The sequence below is a fragment of the Sapajus apella genome, unplaced genomic scaffold, assembly GCF_009761245.1.
Source record: "Sapajus apella isolate SASKATOON/1434 unplaced genomic scaffold, GSC_monkey_1.0 scaffold66, whole genome shotgun sequence".
Taxonomy (NCBI): Eukaryota; Metazoa; Chordata; class Mammalia; order Primates; family Cebidae; genus Sapajus; species Sapajus apella.
Window position 1 is genome coordinate 3,170,171 of NW_022437006.1, and position 11,544 is coordinate 3,181,714.

The following is an 11,544-nucleotide window of genomic DNA, read 5'->3' on the forward strand; positions in this document are numbered from 1 at the left end:
TACAAAAGTTACCTAGGTGTGGTGGCATATGGGCCTGTGGGCCTGTGGGCCTGTGGTCCCAGCTACTCAGGAGGCTGAGGTGGGAAGATTATTTGAGCTCAGGAAATTGAGGCTGCAGTGAGCTATGATCATGCCACTGCACTCCAGCCTGTATGACAGAATGAAACTCTGTCTCAAAAAAAAAAAAAAAAAAAGATATGTTCTGTGCTAAAAGCCATAAAACATTCAGCATTGAAGCAAAAGTTGCAACCTCTGGTCAAACGCTTGTCTTTCAACAGACCCACTCTTACATTGCAGTGGAAGAGGTCAAGTAGTGTGTGTGCCTAGAGATGATATACCTCCAGCAGCTCTGCTTCTAGGAAGGCATGATCTATGGACACATGCCTAATATTCAAACAAGGGTAGCAGAATTCCGAAAGCCTCTCATCTACGTATCTCTGTTGTACCTAGATCCAAAGATTCCCAATGTTAAATCATATCTCTCAAAACATATCCAATACATATCACAAAAGCTTGATCTAAAACAAGTGTATTCAAAGGCATCTCTTGATACACCACTTTTAATGTGTTCCATTGTAGGGATTCACACTGGAAGCTGCCCTCCCCTTATTTTTCTGTAATTTCTTGGCCTTTTTCCTCGGAATCTTGAATTTCAGATTTTATGACTTTAAACTCCATTTTGTTCAACACAGCAACAAGGATTAGAGTCTCATAGACAAGGAAATCTAATTCTAATACTAGTTTTATTGCCTTGAAATGTTTCCCTCTCTTTCAGATATGTATCAGTAAAATTGAGACATTAATATCATTTTAAGCTGAATTTATGATACATTTTGAAGACATATAAGATCATAAATGCCAAAGAGCTCATCTCCTGGAAAGGGGAGAAGGGAGAATTTTGTCCATTTCAAGCATTACTGTTTCTACCATAAACTTTTCCCCCAACCTGTTAAAATTTAGAAGAGAACATATTTCTAAAGAGCTATAGGGCCTCTTGACATTTGACTTCCAAATCTACATATTTGAGAATAAGTCTATTGAAACTCTCCATGATTTTTGATATGTAAAGAACACCTGAATCACCTTACCTTGGCTATCAGTTATAGCTTAAATTTAACTACATACTTGGTTCATGTTAAAGCCATTTGTAGTACATGTAAAACCATGTCACAGGAATCTAGACATTGTGTAATAATTTTCTTACCCCCAGCAGGTGAAGGCAGCTACCTCATCATATTATTCCACTTCTGAGAAAATATTTTCCCACTAACTATATCATAATAGAGCCACCCTGATCAGCCAGGAAGAAAAAAGTTACAAATGTAGATAATTACCCACTGAAATACAGTGGGTAATTATAGAACTCCTGTACTTTAACCAGAATGTAACTCCTAATTATCTCAAATGCCTAACTTTATACAATCAGAAACAGTTACCAATCAAAGAGATTACACAAAACAGTAAAAACCTAAGGTTGTTGAATTGTAAAAGAGATAAAAAGAAATTTAATATTGTTTAAAAATAGCACAGGGAATAAAGAATATTCATCGGATGCTGCGTCAGGCCTTCATAGTCTTTAGGCTCAGTATCTTTGTAACACTCACCCTGACTGCAAAAAGATTTCTTCAGAACTTTTTACAATAATCTGTTTTAGAAATAATGCGTCTGAGAGCTTAACTGGCCCTGTTTCTTTCTTTCATGTTCCAAGTTGGCATTAACATCCTCTTCTTTGACTCATTCTCTCTCCTTTTTTTTTTTTTTTTTTTATCGCATGGTTATAGATTTGTTCCTTAAAAGAATATAAACCAGAAAAAAGGTGGCTAAGAACCAGACCATCGGTTGTGAAAGAATTATTCCAGTCAGGGCAAAAATGAGGACTTGCTTTGATAGACAATTCTGTCTTCATATTCTGGAGAATGAAGACAAGGAGAATTGTTATAATAAGCATCAGCTATATTAGTTGCTTATTTGTGGTGTTTTTCCAGGTATTTGGAGTTACATGCAAGTCCACCCAAATTGTTTATAATAGATACAGTCATAGCTATCTTATGTACATTTACTGCATGTCAATCACTCACTTTATTTACATGTAATGTTGTAAATGTAAATGGTATTAATACTCCATTTAACTTAACTTGCAAATGATATTCATATTGCCTATTGTACAGTCAAAAGAAGTGAAAGACCTTCTCTGAATTTATGAGCCAAGAAAGTGCCTGAGCCAGGACTGGGAGCCAGTGTGACACTAATGCCCACGCTTGTTCTTTGCATCATGTTGTCATGTTCCTGTGTCATGCAAGCTGACTTTCTGGGTGAACGTTTCTATACCACTGTGTACCATAGGACACAGATGTCTTATTGCTGAAGTTATTGTGTGTGACTTCATGGACTCCCTGACATTTTGATCAAATGCAGTTCAGAGAGCAACACTGACATTTTCATTTCCAAAAACCTAACTTTCCTTATCTCTATTCTTCCTCATTCTTTGCTTCAATAATGCAAACTTCAAATGAATTCTCAATACCACCTGAGAATCCCACTATGCTTCTTTCAAAAATTCACTTTGTCATCCTCTGATATGATTGTGGCATATCTCCTTCATATTTTTCTCTATCTTCAAATGTCTTACTCCCCAAATTCAATCACATTTCCCATATCACTCCCACCAATGAACGAATATTAAAAACTGAATCCTTCCATCTATATGAATCTGTACACGTTTTCTTCTTCTTCCAGCAACAATAAGAACCTCCGTCTCTACTTCCTCGCCTTTCTTTCACTGTCCAACTGACTTCAGTTTGATATCCATTCCCACTACTCCATTGAAACTAACATTGTCAATCTTTATATTGCTGAACTCTACACACAGTCTCCACTCATTGTATTTGACTATTTGGCAGCATCTGATAGAAATGACTACGCAGTCTTCTCAGCTGAGTCACATATTCCTGCCATTCTTCCTCCCTATCCAACTGCTTCAATTTGGTTTTCTTAGCTGTATATTTTATTCTTTACAAAGTCTTACCGTTAGAGTGCAGGTTCACTTAGAACTCAGAGTTGGGAGGCCCACTTGTTGATTTAACTTTTTATACTCTGTCATTCTTAGTATATTGAATCATCCTTCCCTGTGGGTTTAAATGCCATTTTTATGTATCCAATTTCCAGTGTTTTTTTTTTTTTTTTTAATCTCAAACCCATATGACTTCTCTCCAGACTTACATATTTTGCTTCCTACTTGATATTTTCATTTAGATATTTCAGACAAAGATAAAAGAGGAAATAACTATTGCACACCATTTCTTTTGCCTAATAAGTAAGGGGTCAGTGTCTCCAGGATTCAAGGAAGGTAAGCAGGTCTTTATGGACCACCAGTTCTCTGAACTGAATTTTATCCTATTTGCTTTTCTCTTTTTTTAAGGCTTCAGTGGGAACTCAATCACCACAGTTGAAATGGCTATAATTGCAAAGGAAATGTAAATGAAGGACTATAAACACTCAAAGTTGAAATCCTCAGCCAAGGGTAAGCCTGTTTTACTCTGACTGCAAAACTCTACTTCTCAATTGAATTTTCACAACTTTTCCATCTTGTAGCATTTTTGATTGTAGATTAGTTACAGAAATAGCAAAAAGTGTGGAAACTATAAAGTGAACATGCCTTGTAGCCAAAGGGAAGAATTTAGTCATCTAAGAGTCAGCGGCAACATCAGAACCTGCCTGCTTGGAAGAACAGTCTATGAAGAGACTCTCTGACTCTTTCCTAGGCAAGTAAGGACACATTCTTCAGACATTCCAAGGCCTTCCCACTGAAGGAGTGCAGTAAGTACTCATACATATTCTTAGTTTTCAGGATTATTTTTAGATTGGCGAGCTACGGACTATTTATTTCTACATTGGTGAGTTTATATTTTCCTAAGACAAACTGACAGCAGTAAGGAGACTTCCTTATAGGACTTGAAGATGCTTCAAAACCATTTGGCATTTTCAGTGTATTTACCAGGTACATAAGGTGGGTAGTTTAGAGTATTCTCTTCACATCTTGGCTGCTGGCCTGTCCCAAAATTGACTGGTTCATTTATATCCTTACATAAAAATAGAAACTCAATGAGTAATAATGGGAACAGTTTTCTTATTTTCCATCGAGGTAGCAGAACACAAAGACCATTCATTCAACAGATATATTTTGAGTATCTAAATGTGTGAGATGGTAAGTTTTTACAAATTTTAGTTAAGGAACACTCTTTGAAACATGATACCAAAGGCAAAGAAGAAAACCGATTTGGCTATGAAAAAATTTAGAACTATTTATCAAAAGTCAGAACAAACTGCTTAAAAACCAGAATTAATATTTTGCAAATCTATTAGAAAAGAAAGAATTCCACAGTAGGAAACTGACAAAAAGTGTAGTGATTTTTCACAGTGAAACAGAAGCAGCAAGAAACATTATGAAAAAAATACTTAACCTTATTCATAAGAGAAAAACTGCAATTAAGACAAGAAAATACCTTCCACATTTTTGGTTGCCTATGTTGGTCAATGAGTAAAGAGGCTTATTTGGGAAGAGTTCAAATTGGTACGTTTTGAGGACATTGAGAAAATAACTTCATAGATTTGGAATGTATACTTTTAAATATAATTATTTCATTAAAATACATTATATGGAAATACAAGAATATATATATATATAAAATACTCTGTAATAAAATGTTTACTGCAACATTCATATTAATAGTATAACATTAAGATACTAGAAAGAAGAAAATGTTCATTATTAGGGATTGGTTAAACTAGTTTTCTTATGTGAGAACAATGGAATATCTTGTAACTAAAAAGATGAGGTATCGTAACATGAAAATATATATGTATAATATTGTTACAGTTTTAAAGGCTTAAATGACATATAGTTTATTTCCTATTTACAAATATAATCACATATATTTAAAATCTGAAGGAATATTCACTATAATGATAAAAGTGATATTTTAGAGAGTTGTGGATAAAGAAGGACTGTCACTTTCTACTTTTTAAAAATTAGTATTACATAATATTTTTTACAATGTTGTACTAATTTGATAAACAGGCAAAAGCATTAAGGGTATTTCCGTTTTGCAAAAGAAAGTTAAAAACTTCGTTTTGCTTAATACGTATTTTATGTCTCATTACTCAATCTATAAAAACCTAAATTTCCAATATAATATCAAGCAACATTATCCATGATTTTACCATAATTATAAAAGAGTGCCTTTTCAAAAGATATTACACAGTGTACTAATATTTCTTTTGAATTTCTTGGCAATTCTCTGTGATTTAAATATTTCTTAAAAAGTCTTATTATGTAGGCCAATGCTCCAAATACTCAGGAGTTAACACCGCTGGAGAAGCTGTATGCAATTTTCTTGAACTGAATTCAGGTAATATAAGTTCACTGAGGCCCTGTGAATTGCACTTGTTTATCAAATATTCAATACAGAGAGGAGGTTTTCACTTATTCTTTAACTTGCTTAACTTGCCAGTAGCTGACATGACTCCATCAGAGTTATTGACCCAAATTCCCATTTCCTATTCAAGCTCACAGGGCTTGTAAGTACCTTGTGGTTTCTCCTTGGTCAAAAAGGGATTCTGCAAATTCCCAAGAACATTGTCACTGGTGAGAGTCTGTCTGATAATTGATATTTAAGTGTAAACATTACAGAAATGTTTAAAATAGGAGTCTCTAATATTCATATAAACAATGTTTAATATTGTACACTTTAAGATCTTCCCACCTTCTCAGTATAGTTACAAATATAAGAACTATTTCTATGAAATTTTTTAGTGCTACAAAATGTGAACCCAAGCAATGTTAATTTACCAGTGGAATCAGTTGCTTCTAATTAAAATATCCAATTTTCTTTACTAAAAATGGTATAGGAGCAGGAGGCAGAACAAGATGGCTGAATAGAAACCTTCAATGATTATCCTCTCTGCAGGAACACAAAATTGAACAACCATCCCCACAAAAAAAAGTGCCTTCATAAGAACTGAAAATCAGGTAAGTGATGACAGTACTTGGTTTTAGCTTCATATTACAAAAAGAGGCACTGAAGAGGATAGGAAAGACAGTCTTGAATTGCTGACACCAACCCTCTCCCATCCCCCAGCAGTGACCTGGCACAGAGAGAGAATGTGTGGGACTTTGCATTGTAACTCTGCTGCCCTATCACAGTGGAAAGCAACACTGGACAGAACTCAGCTGGAACCCACAGAGGGAGCATATAGACCAGCCCTAGCCAGAATCATCCATCCCAGCCTTGGTACTTGAGTTCCAGAAAACATCGGCCCTGCAGACGAAAGTGCTCTGGAGTCTTAAACAAACTTAAAATTCTGCCTAGGTCACAAGGATTCCAATTCCTTGGCAATTCTTGGTGTTGTGCTAGGCTCAGAGCCAGCAGATTTGGAGAATGCAGACTAGTAAGACACCAGCTGAGGTGGTCAAAAAAGTGCTCGCATCACACATCCCTCAACCCCAGGCAGCGCAGCTCACAGTTCCAAGACAGACCCCTCCCAGCTTGAGGAGAGGAGAAGAGTAAAGAGAACATTGTATTGCAACTTGGTTATGAGCTCAACCACAGTAGGATAGGGCAGTGGACAGAGTCCTGAGGCACCCATTTTAGGCTCTAGCTTACATTTCTAGACACACCCGGGGCCTAAAGGGAACCCATTGCCTAGAAGGGGAAGACCCACTGCTGGAAGGATTCATCACCTACTGACTAAACGTTGCTTGGCCCAGAATTATCAGCAGTGGTGCCAAGGCAGTAGTTGCCCTGGGACTTGGGTGAGACTCAGAGATGTGCTGGCTTCAGGTGTGACCTAGGACATTCCCAGCTGTAGTGGCTATGGTGAGAGACTGCTTTTGAGAAAAAGAGAGGGAAGAGTAAAAAAGACTTTGTCTTACAGCTTAGTCACTAGCTCTGCTACAGTGGGGTAGAGCACCAAGTAGGTTCTTAGAGTACGTGATTCTAGACTTTGGTTTTTGAACAGCTCTTCTGGGCCTGCCATGGGCAAGAAAGGAGCAGCTTCACTTAAGAAAAGGTCCCAGGCCTGGCAGCATTTACCACAGGTTTACTGAAGGGCCCTTAGGCCTTGATTGAACATCAGTCGTGCCCAGGCTATACTTGCTGTGGGCCAGGGGTGGTGACGGTCACCAGGAGAGAGACTCCTCTGCTTGAGGAAAGGGAAGAGTAGGAAGGACTTGGTCTTATGGCAGGGGTGCTGGCTTAGCCACAGTAGAAGCACCAGGTATATTCCTAAGGTTGCTGACTCCAGGCCCTGGCTCCCAGAGGGTATCTCTAGACACATCCAGAGCTGGTAGAAGCTTACCACCCTGAAGGGAAGAACATAAGCCCATCTGGCTTTAACACCTGCTAACGGTAGAACCCTAGGGTGTTGAGAGAGCATTGGTGGTAGCTACGTGGTGGTTATAGTAGGCATCGGGCAAGACCAAGCACCATAGTGGTTTCAGGTCTGAGGTTACATAGTCCCACTGATGGTGGCCACAGGAGACTTACATCACCCCTTCTCCAGCTCCAGGCAGCTCAGCAGAGAGTGGGGTGGGGAGGGAGGTGGAGACTGGGGAAAAGTAAGGAAAACGAACAAGAGTCTTTGCCTGGTAATCCACAGAATTCTTCTGGATCTTATCCTAGACAAGCAAGCGGGTACTTTTATGAGTCGGCAAGAGCCACAGTGTTACTGGGCTTGGGGTGCCTCCTAATGAAGATTCAACTGCAGAGATCAAAACTGCAGATTACACCACCCAAATCCCTTCAAATACCTGGAAATCCTTCTCAGGAAGGATGGGTACAAAACAGCTCAAACTGCGAAGACTATGATAAACCTAACTCTTCAACGCCCTGACACTCACAAACATCCGCAAGCATCAAGATTATCTATAACCTCACAAAATGAACAAAATAAGCTACCAAGTACAAACCCTGGAGAGACAGTGACACATGAGTTTTCAAAATAGCTGTTTGAGGAAACGGGGAAACTCAAGATAACACAGAGAATGAACTGAGATTCCTACCAGGCAATTTTTTTTTTTTTTTTTGAGATGGAGTTTTCTTCTAACCCCCAGGCTGGAGCACAGTGGCACAATCTTAGCTCATGGCAACCTCCGCCTCCTGGGTTCAAGTGATTCTCATGCCTCAGCCTCCCAAGTAGCTGAGACTACAGGTGCACACCACCATGCCCAGTTATTATTATTATTATTATTTTTTTTTTTGTATTTTTAGTAGAGACGAGGTTTTACCATTTTGGCCAGGATGGTCTCAATCTCTTGACCTTGTGATCCACCCACCTCAGCCTCCCAAAGTCTTGGGGTTCCAAGCGTGACCCACCATGCCTTGCCAGTCCTACCAGACAGATTTTAATTTTTTGTTCATTCTATTATCCAGGCATAGCTTGTTTTATTGCACATTACATTACTGCCCTTCCCAGATACTGCATTTTCATAAATTGAAGATTTGTGGTAACACTGCATCAAGTGAGTCAATTTGTGCCTTTTTTTCTAACAGTGTATGCTCACTCTGTGTCTGTTTCAGCATTTTGCAGCAATAAAGTATTTTTAAATTAAGGTATGCACATTGGTTTTTTAGACATATGCTGTTAAACAACAGTATACTGTAAGCATAACCTGTATATGCACTAGGAAACCAAAAACAGTGTAACTCAGTTTATTGCAATATTTGTTTTATTTCAGTGGTCTGAAACAGAACCAAAAATAACTGAGGCGTGCCTGCTCTGCATAATAACAAGCAATATATGTGTGATTTATATTGATATATGGTTTATCGATCATTATTTTTAAGAGGCAGGATTTTGTAAAGTTAGTGTCATTTCCCATTTTGTGTTATTTACAGTTCTAATGATTGATTAAGATCATTTATAAGAAGTTTGAGGCAGATTGGGGCATTTTACATTTTTTTTTTTTTAATCTCTGGAGGTTTAAAGTGCAGTCTTGCACTACATAATGACATTCTGGCCACTGATAGACCACATAGACAGACAATGATGGTCCCATAAGATTAAAACGGAGATGAAATATTATTATTGCCTAGTGATGTGGTAGCTGTCCTAACATCATAGCGCCACACTTTACCAACTTGTTTGTTGTGATATTGGTGTGAACAAACCTACTGCCCTGTCTATCATATAAAGGGATAGCATATACAATTATGTACAGAATACTTGATAATGGGAATAATTGGCTGTTGCTGGTTTATATATTTTATATACTATACTTGTTATGGTTATTTTAGAGTGTACTCCTTCTACTTACAAAAAAAAAATGTTAACTGTAAACTGCCTCAGACAGGTCTTTTAGGAGGTATTCTAGAAAAAAAAGCATTGTTCTCATAGGAGACGACAGCTCTATGCATGTTACTGTCCCTGAAGACCTTCCAATGGGACAAGATGTGGAGGTGGAAGAGACAGAGACAGGGATATCGATGATTCTGACTGATGTGTAGGCCTAGGCTAGTATGTGTGTTTGTGCCTTAGCTCTAAACAGAAAAGCGTAAAAGGTTAAAAATAAAAATAACAACTTAAAAAATAGAAAAAAGTTTATAGAATAGAATTTAAGAAAAACATTTTTGTATAGCTGTTCATTGTGCTTGTGTTTTAAGCTGTTATTACAAGAGTCAAAAGGTTTATAAAATTTAGAAGTTTATAAGGTAAAAAATGGTACAGTCAGCTACGGTTTCTTGAAGAAACAATTTTTAAAATAAATTTAATGTAGTCTTAGTGTACAGTGTTCATATATAAAGTCTACAATAGCTGACAATGTCCTAGGCCTTCACATTCACTTGCCACTCACTCACTGATTCACTCAGAGCAATTTCTAGTCCTGTAAACTCCAGGTAAGTGCCCTGTAGGGTGTATCATTTTTTATCTCTTACAGTGTATTTTTACTGAAGCTTTTCTATGTTTAGATACATGAATACCACTGTAATACAACTGCCTACAGTATTTAGTATAGTTGCATGCTATACAGGTTTGTAGCCTAGAAGCAATAGGTATACCATGTAAATGGCATATCATATAGCTTAGGGCTGTAGTAGGCTATACCATCTAGGTTTGTGTGAGGACCCTCAATGATGTTTGCACAACAATGAAATCACCTAATGATGCATTTCCCAGAGCATATCACCACCGTTAAATGACATGTGATTTTATTTAAATCTCAAACCATATATGGTGCTTTTGTCATGTAACGACTTAGCTAGGTAAACTACATTTCCCAGAATTCTCCATTAGACCATAATAGAGATTTTTATGGGATAATTGGAGAGCCAAGAAGCTTACACATATGGATATGGTAAAGTCCCTGTAACAAGTATATGCCTCTTACTGGTTCTGCTTCTCTGATGGAACCCTAATTAATCCCATAAAATTGATTGAATACAATGGGTTGAATTCTGTAAATTATTTATCATACATAAGAACTAGACCTCTATTACCAGGTTCCATTTTATTCCAATAACGATGACTTATAGTTGGACCAAAATTTGGGTGAACAAATCCAAATGGTCAATGAGGGAGAGAGATAATACAAATCTTTGTTCAATTAACTAGGTTAATTTTCTCCAATGTTAATAGGCAGTATCAAAGAGTTTGGTTATGGGTTTTTGACAAAATATTTTTCCCTTAGGAAGAAAAATTGACCTGTTGCTTAACATACTGAAGCTTTACATTAGTGAATTATTCTCTATAAATATATATCTGAAATGTTTTACTTTATTAAAGTATATTTTGCTTTAAATATCATTACAATTACAGACAAATGTAAGAATAAATCTAGCAACTAAAGAAAGGTTCTTATCTTCTAAAATGGCCAGATACTTATCAGTTACTGTACATAAAATAACTACAGAACAATGTTTGCTCTTTAGGATTTTAGAAATCAGTTTGAATAAATTATTCAAATATTCTATGTTTTTCTTTGGGCATAATCAGAAAAAACGGTTAGAAGAGACAATAATATGGGTCTGGGGAAGGAAATACAAAGATTCTGAATCCAATTTTTGGGGCGTATGGGATTGTAAAAAAGAATTTTGAATATCATTCAATATCTTTCCTAATCTGGACTTGTTTTGAGAAATAGCTGTTCTCAAAATACAACAGCCATAGAAGGGAAGAGGGAACCAGTTCTTGTGCAACCTCCACCTTCTAATCCCAGTCAGAAGACCCTGGCCTTTCAGGAATTTTGAGAAATTCTCATCTAGATACCGAAAAATCCCTGTAAAACCACTTGACACCTAGTTTGAAAGGACGTTATTTCTAAAATTGGTCTGCTTTTTGCAAAATAATTCAGAAGGGCATAAAGAACAGAGGATGCATTAAGAAAGTGCCATTGCTATAGCAACTGAGGCGAGAATTATAATTAATTATTTTTATCTCATCTGTGTATTCTGTAGGAACTTTGAAAGGGAAGAAGTAGAACTCAAGAAACTAAGTAATGGATTGGAAGTCACATATGACTCGAAAGCTTTCTTCATGTTTTCTGAATCT